Below are 13,653 nucleotides of genomic sequence, written 5' to 3'. Positions count from 1 at the left end.
TAGACAAAGTCAGCATGAATTAATGGAAGGGAAATCATTTTTGACAAACCTACTGGAGTTTTCTTAAACCCAGTAGAATAGATAAGGGAATGCCATTGGCTGTGGTTCATGTGGATTTTTAGAAACGTTTAGAATAATGTTTCATACAGAGGTTCGTATGTTAAACAAAAGCGCATAGGATTGGAGGTAATGTATTAGCATGGATTGAGAACTGATTAACATACAGTAGTAATAAATGAGTCCTTTTTTAGAGGAGAAGGTGGTGATAAGTAGGGTACCAAAAGAATCCCAGATGTTCATAGTATATATGAACAATGTCGATGACAAAATTAAATGTAATACTTCCTAGTTTTTGACAACACAAAACTACATGGAAGTGTGAGTGGTGAGTATATCAAATGCCTTCAAGGTAAATAGGCAAGCTGATTGAATTGGTAAACCCTTGCACATAATGTGGTTAAGTATGAAATTATACACTACAGTGGAAAAAAAAGAATAACAAAGCATTATTTAAACAGTAATAGATTGGGAAATATTGATTTTAAAAAGGACTTGGGCTTTCTTGTACACTAATTACTGAAAACAAGCATCCACTTGCACTAAGTAGACAGGAAGACAAATGGTGTGTTGATCTTTGTTGAAAGAAAATTTTACACACAGGCATCAGAGAATAAGAAAGTTCAATGATGGTTCACCAGTTTAATTCTTATGAAGGCAGGTTTGTCTTAAGATGAGTGATTAGGTTGACTACAGTTGAATCCTATAAAATTATGACAGGTTTGGGCAGACTGAATGCAGTAATGATGTTCCCTGTATCTGGGAGATCCAGAATAAGGGGCTACAGTGTCAAAGTACAGGGTAAACCATTTGGACTGAGACGAGGAGATGGTTCCTTACTCAGAGGGTAACAAACATAAAGGTGTCAAGGGATCTGGAGAGAGAGAAGTTGTATAGTGAAAAATCAACAGAGTAAAAAAACTGCAGATGCTGGAATCCAAGGTAAACAGGCAGGAGGCTGGAAGAACGCAGCAAGCCAGGCAGCATCAGAAGGTGGAGAAGTCAACTTTTCAGGTGTAACCCTTCTTCAGGACTCGGGGTGGGTGTAAGAGGAGCTGCAGATAAAGGGTGGGGGGGGTGGAGGAGTGGGGTCTAAGAGAGATTGAGGATCAGCCATGGTCATATTGAACAGCAGATTAAGCTCAATGGACTGAATGGTCTTGATCTGTTCCTTTTTTAGATAGTTCTATATTCCTATGTAAAAACTGCATGTAAGTGTTAAAGGGAAATCAAATAAATAGAGCACTTGTAATTTTAGAAAGGAATGTGAAGACCGAAAGTTAAAATCTAACTACACTAAAATGAAAAGTGCAAAGTCAAATACTTTAGAGGCAGGAAATTTAACATGGAACGGGAAACACTGAAAATACTAAGAACGTTAGGCAACATCTCTGGTGAGAAACAGAATTTAGCAAAGTTCGAGGTTTAAGACATTTCCTCAGAACTCCCAAGTTAAAAGACATATTGAATGTGAAAGCTATAAAATAGTTATGGAAAAGGACAGACCTGATCTGAAAATTAACATTCTAAATTGGAGGAAAGACAATTTTGATGGTATTAGGCAAGAACTTTCAAAGGTTGGTTGGGGGAGGCTATTCACAGGTAATGGAATGACTGGAAGTTGGGGGGCATTCAAAAATGAAATAACAAGAGCCCAGAAATAATATGTCCCTGTTAGTGTAAAGATCAGTTCTGGCAAGTGTAAGCATTGGACAACAAGCGAAATTAAGACTCTAGTCAAGAAAAAGAAAGAGATATATATCAGCCAGGATCGAGTGAGTATACTCAACAGGGAAATCAGAAGGGCAAAAAGGAGACATTAGATAGCTTTGGCAAACAGGGTCAGGGAAATTCAGCAAATACATTGGGAACAAAAAAGTAACTAGGGAGAGAATAGGGCCCCTTAATGATCAACAAGGCTGTCTATGTGTGGAACTGCAAGAGATGGGTGAGATACTAAATGAGTATTTTATGTCGGTTTTTACTGTGGAGAAGGATATGGGAATTTGCTAACTTGGAGAAGTGAATTATTTTTTTAACCTGGGACAGTGCTTTGTAGAGGAATAAGACGGTGTTATTTTCTGGGTCTGTAGATTGTGAAGGAGCAAAAATGGCCTTTGCAGTGATATGTACGTCTTGTCAGATGTGGGAGTTTAAAGAGAGTTTAAGGGTTACTGCGGATTATATCTGCCATAAATGCTGCTGGATGCGAATCTTATCAGATCGAGTGGATTGGTTGGAGAGACAGAAAGAAGTGATGAAGAATTTGCAACAGCAGCAGTATGTGATGGATGGTAGTTATAGAAAGGGGGGAAAGTCTCAGATACAGTCACATTGATGTGTTAACCCCAGGAAGGGTGACAGAAGACGACACCTAGGGCAGGAGTCTTTTGTGGATATACCCATTTCAAACAGGTATGCTGTTTTAGAAAATGTAAGGGGTGATGGATTCTCAGGGGAACGTAGCACAAACAGCCAAGTTTCTGGTACTGAGACCGGCTCGAATGCAATGAGGGATATGTCGGCTTCCAAGAGATCAGTTGTGTTAGGGGATTCTGTAGTCAGAGGTACAGACAGATGTTGCTGTGGCCAGCAGAGAAAAAGCAGAATGGTGTGTTGTTTCCCTGGTGCCAGGATCAAGGATGTCTCAGAGAGGATGCAGAATGTTCTCACGGGGGAAGGTTACCATCCAGGGAAAGAGGCAACCACCAGGACTGGCAAATGCAGAGGCAGCATTTTAACAGGTTAGCTTTGGTGCTCTCTGGTGATGTTTTATCCCAACATTTAAATAATGAAACATGAAGCAACTCTCCAGACCTCACTCTACACATTCCTTTATCCTCCACACAAACATGTTATGCCTCATCCAAATCAGTAAATGCCAGCTACACATTCCATTACACTTCATATTCTCCATGCCACAATGATCTAATACCCACCCCACATGGCCCTCTATGCCAACTTTTACCCTTCCAATCATTCAGCAAGGCTTCTCATGCACTCCAAGTCAACGTATGTTTGTGTATGATCAACCTATCTTTCATGGTCATCGTTATCTTCGTGTCAAGCTGTGCCCCTCCACTCATTTTCATGTCTCTTTGTAGCCCCTGTGCCATCACACACGACCATTTGGCTTGAGAAAATCCATGCCATGTCTTTCATTATCCTTCATGAGCAGACCTCAGGACTCATGCTGAGATTATGTAAAGCTCTTAAGATTCAATGAGTGAATTTGCTTACAACAGTGATGGCACAGTGGCTCAGTCGTTAGCACCCAGGTTCGATTCCAACTTCGGGTGATTGTCTATGTGGAATTTGCACATTCTCCCTATGTCTGTGTGGGTTTCTTCCGGTGTTCTGGTTTCCTCCCACAGTCCAGTGGTGTACAGGTTAGGCTGATTGGCCATGCTAAATTGCCCCACAATGTTCAGGTGTGTGTGGGTCAGTGGGAAATGCAAGGTTACAGAGAAAGGGTAGGGATTGGGTGTAAGTGGGATACTCTTTGGGGGGTCAATGTGGACTCAAAGAGCCAAATGGCCTGCTTCCACAGTGCAGGGATTCTGTGAAAATAGTGAATTTGCAATTGATTTAAATAAAAATGTTTGCTGCATTTTGCATCATAAAACCTGATTCACACTGGAGGGGAAATGGCAGAGGCTGCATCCAATGTGGGACTTTTAGACTTGAGTCACTGGTACCTGTTATCATTAAAATGGAGAACCTTGTTGTCTGGAAGATAAAATTGAGCCAGCTCATCCCACACTCTTATCTTTTCTCAAACCACTCCAATTTTATCCCTTCAGGTAATTATTTCAATTCCCTTTGCAAATCACAATTGAACCTGCCATTACTTCATGGTTAGGCTGTCCATCTTTGAACCTACCTACTCACTGCATAAAAACTTTTTCCCAGGTGTTATTTTAGATTCTTTTACCAATATGTTCTTCATACTTTTACATTTCCAGTAACTGAAAGATTTTCTCCCCATCTACACTGCCGAGGCTCCTCCTGAATTTGAGCATCTCTGACAACTCATCTCTGAACATTCCCTTCTTGAAAGAAAACAAACTAGCTTCAATAATATATCCACGTAATTGTAACATCTGATTCCCCACTCTCATAAATCATTTCCTCGTCATCTCCAATACCTTCACATCCTTCCTAAAGTTGGTAGCAATTCCAATAGATACTGAACTATGTTTTCTAAAGTTCATTGTTATGTCCTTGCTTTTACACTCTAAAGTCCAGTATTATATCAATCATAACATGACTTTCGCAAACTTCTCCCTCACCTTCAATATTGTATATCTTTACACCCAAATCCTTCTGACCCTCTTTTGAATTTTATCCTTTATTTTACTTGTCTTTCCCCATTTTTCTAATGGAATTGTATCACTTCAGACTTCTCTAATTAATTTCATCTGCTACATGTCTGCTGATTCTACCAGTTGACAGTTCACAATAGTTCAATGTTTTGTGTCTTTCTGAAAGTTATGAAGTTGTGTCCTCAGAACCAAGTCAGTGTCACTAACGTGGATCAAGTAAAACAGGCATCCTGGAATTACCCTCTGGGAAACTACCATCACATATCTCCTTCCAGTGGAAGAACAACTCTGGAGCAGGTGGGACTTGAATCCAGGCCTGTTGGTCTAGGGGTAGGAACACTACCACCACTCCACAAGAGGATCCTCAATAGGTAGGCTTTCTTTTGTATATATAAGGCTAAATGGTGCTTTTAATTTCTTTCTTTTCCTCATATCACCCATGTAAATATATTTTTTATATATTGTGAGACAGAAGAAAATGATGCTGCTGTGTGTAGATTTTATAATATATATGTTTCTACCACCATATCTGTGTGGCCAATTGTATATTAATAAGCAAAGCCTGTTAAGAGCAGTGCTGACATAAAAATGTGAGGGGGATTGGGGGAGAAAGAGGGGACTAAATCAAAATGGAGTTGAAGTGGAAAAAATAGTCCATTCCCAAGAACTGAGTTTTTAAAAATTAATTTTTAATTTAAATAATTAAATTTTCTAATCACCCTATTCAGAGATGTTATTACACACCTCTGGTGCAGGTGGTATTTGAATCCAGGCCTCCCTGGTTCCTGGCAGGGACACTACCACTGTACCATAAGAGTTTTGGATTCTCTTTTATATTAGCTGGTGGCCTCTTTTTATTTGCTTTCATTGCTGCTCCTCATTCATTCTTCAGTCCTCTGAGCATCTTACATTAAGCTGGCTTTCACTCAATCATTAAGCTGACATCTATCACATGCAACATTTTCTCAAGACCAGTTACAGTTGCCAATAAATGAGGCTTCAGTGGCAATACACACACACGCTAAGAATAAATCAGAAAATGAAACCTTATTATAATCCCTCTAATTCTAGTCCCACCTCACACTATTCCTTATTCGAGTGCTACTTTTCTTTCCCAATTCTTTTTGCACATTATTTCACCTCTCTAATGTTACTGCTGTGTTCCCATTTCTCTTGCTAGGTTAGATTAAATTTGCCCCAACTGGACTAGCAAACCATCTGGCTGAAATATTGTACAGCGTTCTATTCTAGTGCAAATTTTCCAGTGAATATGGCTACTAGCTCCCTCAGAGCCAATTCGAGCATCCCAGGAATCTAAAGCCCTTCTTCCTGTACCATCACTTCAGCCACACATTCCAACTTTATAATTCGTGTCGTACTGGGGTTCTTCCAGAGACTACTATCTCTGGGACCTTACTACTTTCTTTCCCAGCTCACTAAAATCAATCGGCAAGATTTTATCCCTTTTACTTATCTCTGTCATTTATGGACCATGACTTGTCCTAACTACATAGAAACATAAGAAATAGGGATTGAAGTAGACCATCTGGCCTCTATTAACTAAGATCCAGGACAGCAATCTGTAGCTTTATGCATTTGCTTTTCTGTGTTGCTGCTACCATTAACTCTGATGATGGCAAGAAGATAAAGTTAGCAATCCAGCTCCTCTGAAACTCATTGAAGTGGGTATTTTCTCAGGAATCCTACAGCAATATTTTGTTATTGCTCGTGAGGAAGAAATTAACAGTGCCACATTTGCTGATTAGCCCTGATGCTATTACCCACAGCATTCTGGTTCAAATTAAGACTCAGTGTTATGGGCCACTTTGTTCTCTTGAGGTATCAATTGATAGCAATCTCATCTCTGTATCAGATGATTCTGGGTCTGAATTTTGCTTCAGGACATGACCCAGAAATCATGTTGACTTGTAAGTGCAAAAATGAAGAAATGTTGCAATGTTGGTTGTGTCATACTTTAATAAATATTAAACTAATGTTTCATCAACTCTCTTAGATGGATGCAAAAGGTCATTTGAAACTATTTCAATGAAAACCAGGAGCAGAATCCTGAATGATATTTATTCCCTTATTTACAGGAAAACAGATGATCTGGTTATTTTCACGTCTGTTCACGAAGATTTTCTGCGTACGAAGTTGTCACATTACAACAGCAATCCAAAAAGTACCTTATAGACTGCAAATCATTGTAGAATTTCCAGTGGTTGTGAAAGGTGCATTCTAACACCATACTTCGTTTTTCTTTACTCTTTATGTGAGAGCCTTAGTAGCCTCCTCCTTTTGAAATCAGTCATTTGCATAACTATGAAATTATTTCAGTACATGACCTGGTTAAAAAAATACTGGGCTGGATTTTCAGAGGAGAAGCAATCACAATCAGATTGTTACTCTACTTGTACCATTTGCCATTAAGCGAGAACTTTTCCTTTTTGGTTACAGATTCCTATAACAACTTCCTCAGAAATGAAAAGGGTACTTGACATCTAACAAGGCCATTGTAGGGCAGGATAGTCAGGGAGGTCAACCATGTTCCTCACTTTACAGCTCTATGTTCTGGTATTTAAAGATCCAGAGTCGTTGCATGACTGATAACATGAATTGTTGTATTTGTAATTCTGCAATATCACATTAGTAAATTGGAAAAGAGGAAATCCAATCTACAGGAAAGCTATTATTTTTGTGCTTTTAAGAGCTGCTTGAAAGTTCAAGATTAGATTGCAAGTAGGAATATAAATATAGCTTCATCTTTAGTTGCACAACATTTGCAACAACAAGTGTAGTAGCATGGAGATTTTGTGACTGGGTTAATAATTCAGAAGGTTGGACTAATGATCTGACTTGACAGGGTAGATGTGGAAAGGTTGTTACGACTTGTGAGACAGTATAGGAACAGAGGGAATAATCTCCGAATAAGGGGTTACATTTAAGATTAAGATGAGGAATTTCTTCTGAGGGCAGTGAATCTGTGGAATTCTTTCACTGCAGAGGCCTGTTGAGGCTGGGTCAGGAAGTGTTTCAAGGTTGAGATAGACTGAGTTTCTTTTGAATCAGTAAGGGAATCAAAGGTGTGGGGGGAAAGGCAAGAAAGTGGAATTAAAGATTATCTGATCAAGTATGATCTCATTGAATGGCAGAGCAATTCGATAGGCTGATTAGCCAACTTTTCTTATTTTATGGTCTTAGTTTCCAACCTATTTGCAGATACACAGCAAGAGCAGTGCTCTGAAATAACCTTGTAAACTATTTGGTGACGACGGCAAAGTACTTAAGTATAAAACAAGACTATCTTCCTGATGTCATCTGAGCACTTGACTCTGACATTACAAAGTCACACCAAGCAAAGATCAATCTGCAAAGTCCTGCTTGCGAGCATGTGGGCATTTGTAATAAAATTAAGACGCTGACATAATCATGCTCATGGAATAATACCTTTCTGCCAATGTCCAAGACTCCTCCATCACCATCTCTGGATATATTCTCTCCACCTACCAGGATAAAACCACCAGTGATGGCAACACTGTTAATGGAGTACTGGACACTGATTCCCATTCCATAAAGTCTCAGCATTTGGTTAAACAGGAACAAAGAAACTGCCTGCTAATTGCCACCTCTTGCGGCCTCACTTGCTGAATCGGTACTTCTAAACATTGCCACTTGCAAGTGCACAGAAATACACTCTGGTTAATGGACATTGAATTCAAATACTTAAATATGGCCGGCTGGTGTCTCTATTAACCTAGCTGTCTGTGTACTGAAGGACATAGCTACAAGACTGAGCTTGCCAATAATTTGACAACCCACCAGTGATCTCAGCAAGGACAGGACAAAGGCAGTAGGTATTTTAAAAGACCATCACACTTCAAAGTCAAGAACCATCTTGACTTGGAAATATATTATTGTTCATTCATTGTTGCTATGTCAAAATTCTGGATTTCCCCAACTTCATACTGACATGCAGCAGTTTATGCTGGTGCAGAACCTCACATTCTCTTGGACATGAGGGTAGGCATTGGCCTGCTGCCATTATTACTGCACTTTTAATCTGAGGACCTTGGTTGGAATCCCATCATGGCAGGTGGTGAAGTTTGAATTCAATAAAAATCTGGAAGTAAAATCTATTGGTGACCATTGTTGATTGTTGGAGAGACTTATTTGGTTTACTCATGTCCTTTGGGGAAGGAAACTGCCATCTTTACCCAGTCTGGCATACATGTGACTCCAGATGCACAACAATATCCTCTGGATATTGTCTCAACTTGTGAATGAATTTTAAAAAATTTAGTGGGCAATAAGTTGTGACATCCATATCCGATGAACAAATTTTGAAAACACATGCTAAATTAACACTTTTACCATATAGAAATTTGGTGCAAAATGAATCCGATGTTTGTATGTTTAAGCATCATGGTCAAAACAAATTGACAGACCACCAGGATGAGGACAGACTACAATAGTGTTGACATTGATAGTGGTACTTTTGACTCGGGGAGAGGGATGAAGTCTGACTCCTGTTTTGTGGCCCTTTTTGGAAGAAATTTTCTGCCTTTCCTAATAAACATAATGTAATCATGGTTGTGGGTACGACTGCCGAGCTGGGAAGTTGATTGCCAGGCATTTTGTTCCCTGTCTAGGTGACATCTTCTGTGAGGCGCTGCAGTACTGCAGAGCTCGGCAAACATATCCGCAACCACAGCAACAGGGACCCGAGCTACAAATCTTTACACAAACCTTGAAATGTAATGTAAGTGAAAAGTAATATAACCCAGATTTTGGGGTAAAAGTAATAGCGAGGCTTTCAGCCCTCATCAATGATGAAGTAGCTAAACAAAGAAATCTGGAAACTGTTGTGCTCACCATAAAACCGTAATATATAGGAGTAGAATTACGCCATTCAGACAATCATCTGTTCCACCGTTCAGTCGTAGCTGATGCAATTCTCAACCCTATTGTTCTGCCTTCTCCCTGTAATCTCTTGTTCCCCTTACTAATCAAGAACCTATCTGCCTTAAATACACTTAATGACTTGGCCTCCACAGCCTTCTGCGACAATGAGTTTAACAGAGTCACAACCCTCTAACTGAAGAAAATCCTCCTCCTCTCCAGTGAGTGGTACGGTGGCTCAGTGGTTAGTACAGCTACCTCACAGCACCAGGGACCTGGGTTTGATACCACCCTCAGGTGATGGTCCGTGTGGAGCTTGCATGTTCTCCTTGTGTAGCATTGATTTCCTCCTGGTGCTCTGGTTTCCTCCCACAGTCCAAAGATGTGCAGGTTAGGTGGATTGGCAATGCTAAATTGCCCATAGTGTCCAGGGTTGTGCAGGCTAGATGGATTGGCAATGGGAAATATATGGTTATAGGGTAGGAAAGTGGATCTCGGAGGGATGATCTTCGGAAGGTCACTATAGACTCAAAGGGTCAACTGGCTTGCTTCCACTCTAAGGATTCATTTAATCTTAGTTCTAAAGGGTCGTCCTTTTGAAGCTGTGCCCTCATAACCTAGTCTCCCCTACTACTGGAAAGATCTTCTCTACATGCACTCTATCCAGAATTCTCATTCTGGACCCCCTCCAACCCCAGCAAATACCTTAGATACAGGACCTAAAACTGCTGTCAAGATTCCAGATGTGGTCTGACCAGCAAATTTCTGCTTTTCATTTCCTATGGTGATGTAATTTCCTGTTCTTTTTCTCGGGGGTGGTGGATGGGATCCAAGTCTAGCATATGTGAACATCAACTAGCCACAAAACAACATGACCCACTCTCACTAGTATCCTTACATACAGATGAGGAAGGACACCAGTTCGACTAGGACAACACATCCATCCTAGGACAAGCCAAACAAAGACATGCATGAGAATTCCTAGAAGCATGGCATTCCAACCAGAACTCTATCAACAAACACATTGACTTGGATCCAGTTTGCCACCTCCGAGAAAGGGAATGGGAAGTGGCATCACCATACGAAATAATGTCACCACAGGAAATGTTGTCACCAACCCAAGGAAACCCAAATATATAAATAGAAAGCAGGAAACACCAACAGTGCTTTGTCCAGAGGTTCACTAAAGATGTTACCAAGTATGGTGATGAAATGTCCAAAAATGAACCTTCCAGCTCAACGAGCAAACCTACATCCAGATCCTAACTACTGCTAGAAGGCCTGTACATCACTCCCAGCAGTGTCTACTTTCCATTGTAGTTCCTTTACTGTACCCACACAGATTCTACACCTTCCATCTCTAAATTGTTAGCAATAAGTGAATTAATTTAATATCTTACTAACAAGACAACTCTGCCTCTCTGCCCATCTGCCTGTCCTTTTGATAAGATGTGTATCCTTGGATATTTACCCATTAGCCCTGGTCCTTTGCATCCACGTCTTTGCACACACACCCACAACATTATATCTGGTGATTTCGATCCCCAGAAGCTATGCTCTAAACTTTGCATCAAAGATGTTGGCATTAAAACACATTGTACATAGAGTCAGAGATGTACATGCAATGTTGTAGTTGCTCTCTCAACTCACCAGACAAGGATAGAATTTCCACTCCACAAAAATAACATTTGAATCCTTTAATCAATCTTAATTACTGGCTGGCATCCCTGCTTTTGTATTCAATTCCCTCCTATGGGCAGCACAGTGGCAGAGTGGTTAGCACTGCTGCCTCACAGTGCCAGAGACCTAGGTTCAATTCCCGCCTCAGGTGACTCTCTGTGTAGAGTTTGCAAATTCTCCCTATGTCTGCGTGGGTTTCCTCTGGGTGCTCCAGTTTCCTCCCACATCCCAAAAATGTGCAGGTTAGGTGAATTGGCCATGCTAAATTGCCTGTAGTGTTAGGTGAAGGGGTAAATGTAAGGGAATGGGTCTGGGTGGGATGCGCTTTGGCGGATCGGTGTGGACTTGTTGGGCCGAAGGGCCTGTTTCCACACTGTAAGTAATCTAATAAACCAACAGACCCATTCACATGCTCTGTCCAAGTATTTAATGTTAGTGTGGGATAGGTTGCTAGATGTATTGGTGATCCCACTGCCAGGTAAGTGATGGAGTGTTTAACGTTAAAGATCACACAACACCAGGTTGTAGTCCAACAGGTTTGTTTGGAAGTACCAGCTTTCAGAGTGCTGCTCCTTCATCAGGTAGCTAGTGGGGCATGATCATACGACACAGAATTTATAGCAAAAGATCACATTGTCATGCAACTGATGCAATACATTGAACAAACCTAGATTGCTGTTGAGTCGTTCATTTTTTAGAATGGATTGCAGGTTTTGATTCATTAGTATATAAATCCTAGAACTTCTTACAAGTCACATTCCCGAGATAACTTAAGGTTTTATAAAAAAAGGTGACATCTCAGATCAGGCAATGCATTAAAGGTGTGAGGTGAGAATCTGTCTGTATTTCAATCTTGAACCAGACTGGTTATTTCCAAAGTCGGAATTTATAAAATGTCACATGGATTGACTGCCTGCATTGACTGCCTACTGGATTTTGAGCAAAATAGAATGTACCTGCATATACAATTCTGCAAATGCATATTCGACCCACAGACTTATATATGTGTGTGCATGCATGTGAGGGAGAGCGAGAATGAGAGAGAGAGAGAGAGAGAGAGAATGTGTGCGTGTCTGTGAAGAAGGGCTTATGCCCGAAATGTCAATTCTCCTGCTCCTTGGATGCTGCCTGACCTGCTGCGCTTTTCCAGCAACACATTTTTCAGCTCTGTGTGTGCATGCTTGGTAAAGTTTGTGCGTGAGTGTGATGGATTATAAGCCTATGAGAGGGCATGTGCGTGGGTGTGAATGTGGGGATGTATGTGTGTATGGGAGAAAGCACGTGTATGAGAGAGAGAGTCTGCGTGAATGTAAGACGAGGTAGGAGTGTGTGTGTGTGATGTGTGTGTGTGGGATGCGTGTGTGTGTGTATGAGAGAGTGAGTGAGTGTATAGTGTCGTGGGGTCACCTGTAGTATGACATGAACCCAAGGTTCTCTGCTTGGCCACTTTGCTTTGTGCTGAAAATGTGTTGCTGGAAAAGCGCAGCAGGTCAGGCAGCATCCAAGGAGCAGGAGAATCGATATTTCGGGCATGAGCCCTTCTTCAGGAATCAAAACGTCGATTCTCCTGCTCCTTGGATGCTGCCTGACCTGCTGCGCTTTTCCAGCAACACATTTTCAGCTCTGATCTCCAGCATCTGCAGTCCTCACTTTCTCCTAGAAGACTTTGCTTTGTTGCCCACCCCAAAGATCTGAGGCCGAATATCTCTGACCGCTGCAGTGTTCCCTAACTGTTACGCAGTGTCCATTTATCGGTTTTGTTGCGTCTGCTCGGACTCGACAATGTACCATGCTTGGGGGCACTGCACAACTAACATCAGACCAGGATGTTCCCTCCCAGTTAGGGAAGACTTCAGTGGTCGGGGATGTCTGGCCTCGGACCTTCGGGTGACCATCCTCCAAGACAGACTTCAGGATAAACAACAACACAAAATGACCAAGCAGAGGCTGATAGCCAAGTTGGGTACCCATGGGGATGGCCTCAACCATGACCTTGGGTTCATGTTGCACTACAGGTGACCCCATTATACACTCTCACACATGCACTCACACACAAGCACACATATACACATACCCTCACATACTCACATGCTGATACAGACCCTCTCTCATACACACACTCTTTCTCACACACTTGTACGCTCTCCCACATGCGCATGCACACACACACTCTCTCTCTCAAACACACACACACATGCATGCACACATACATGAACGTCTATGTGGTGAATATGCATTTGCAGAATTGTACATGAAGATATATTTTATTTTGTTCACAAAGCACACAATCTGTAGGTAGTCAATTCAGGTGACATTTTATAAATTCCTACTTGAGTCTGATTCAAGATTGGAATACAGATAGACTCTCACCTCATACTTTTAACGCATTGTCTGACCTGAGATTAACCTTTTTTTTATAAATTCTTAAGTTATCTCATGAATGTGAGTTGAAAAACGTTATGGGATTTACATGTTAATGAATTGAAACCTGCAACCCCTTCTAAAAGATGAAAGGCTTAACAAAGGAGATCTCAGCTATCTGTAAGAATAGTAGGGTGGTTATGGTAGGGGATTTTAACTTTCCAAACATAGACTGGGACTGCCATAGTGTTAAGGGTTTAGATGGAGAGGAATTTGTTAAGTGTGCACAAGATAATTTTCTGAGTCAGTATGTGGATGTACCTACTAGAGA

Source organism: Chiloscyllium plagiosum, chromosome 24, assembly GCF_004010195.1.
Source record: "Chiloscyllium plagiosum isolate BGI_BamShark_2017 chromosome 24, ASM401019v2, whole genome shotgun sequence".
In the NCBI taxonomy this organism is placed as follows: Eukaryota; Metazoa; Chordata; class Chondrichthyes; order Orectolobiformes; family Hemiscylliidae; genus Chiloscyllium; species Chiloscyllium plagiosum.
Note: the sequence above shows the minus strand (reverse complement) of the source record.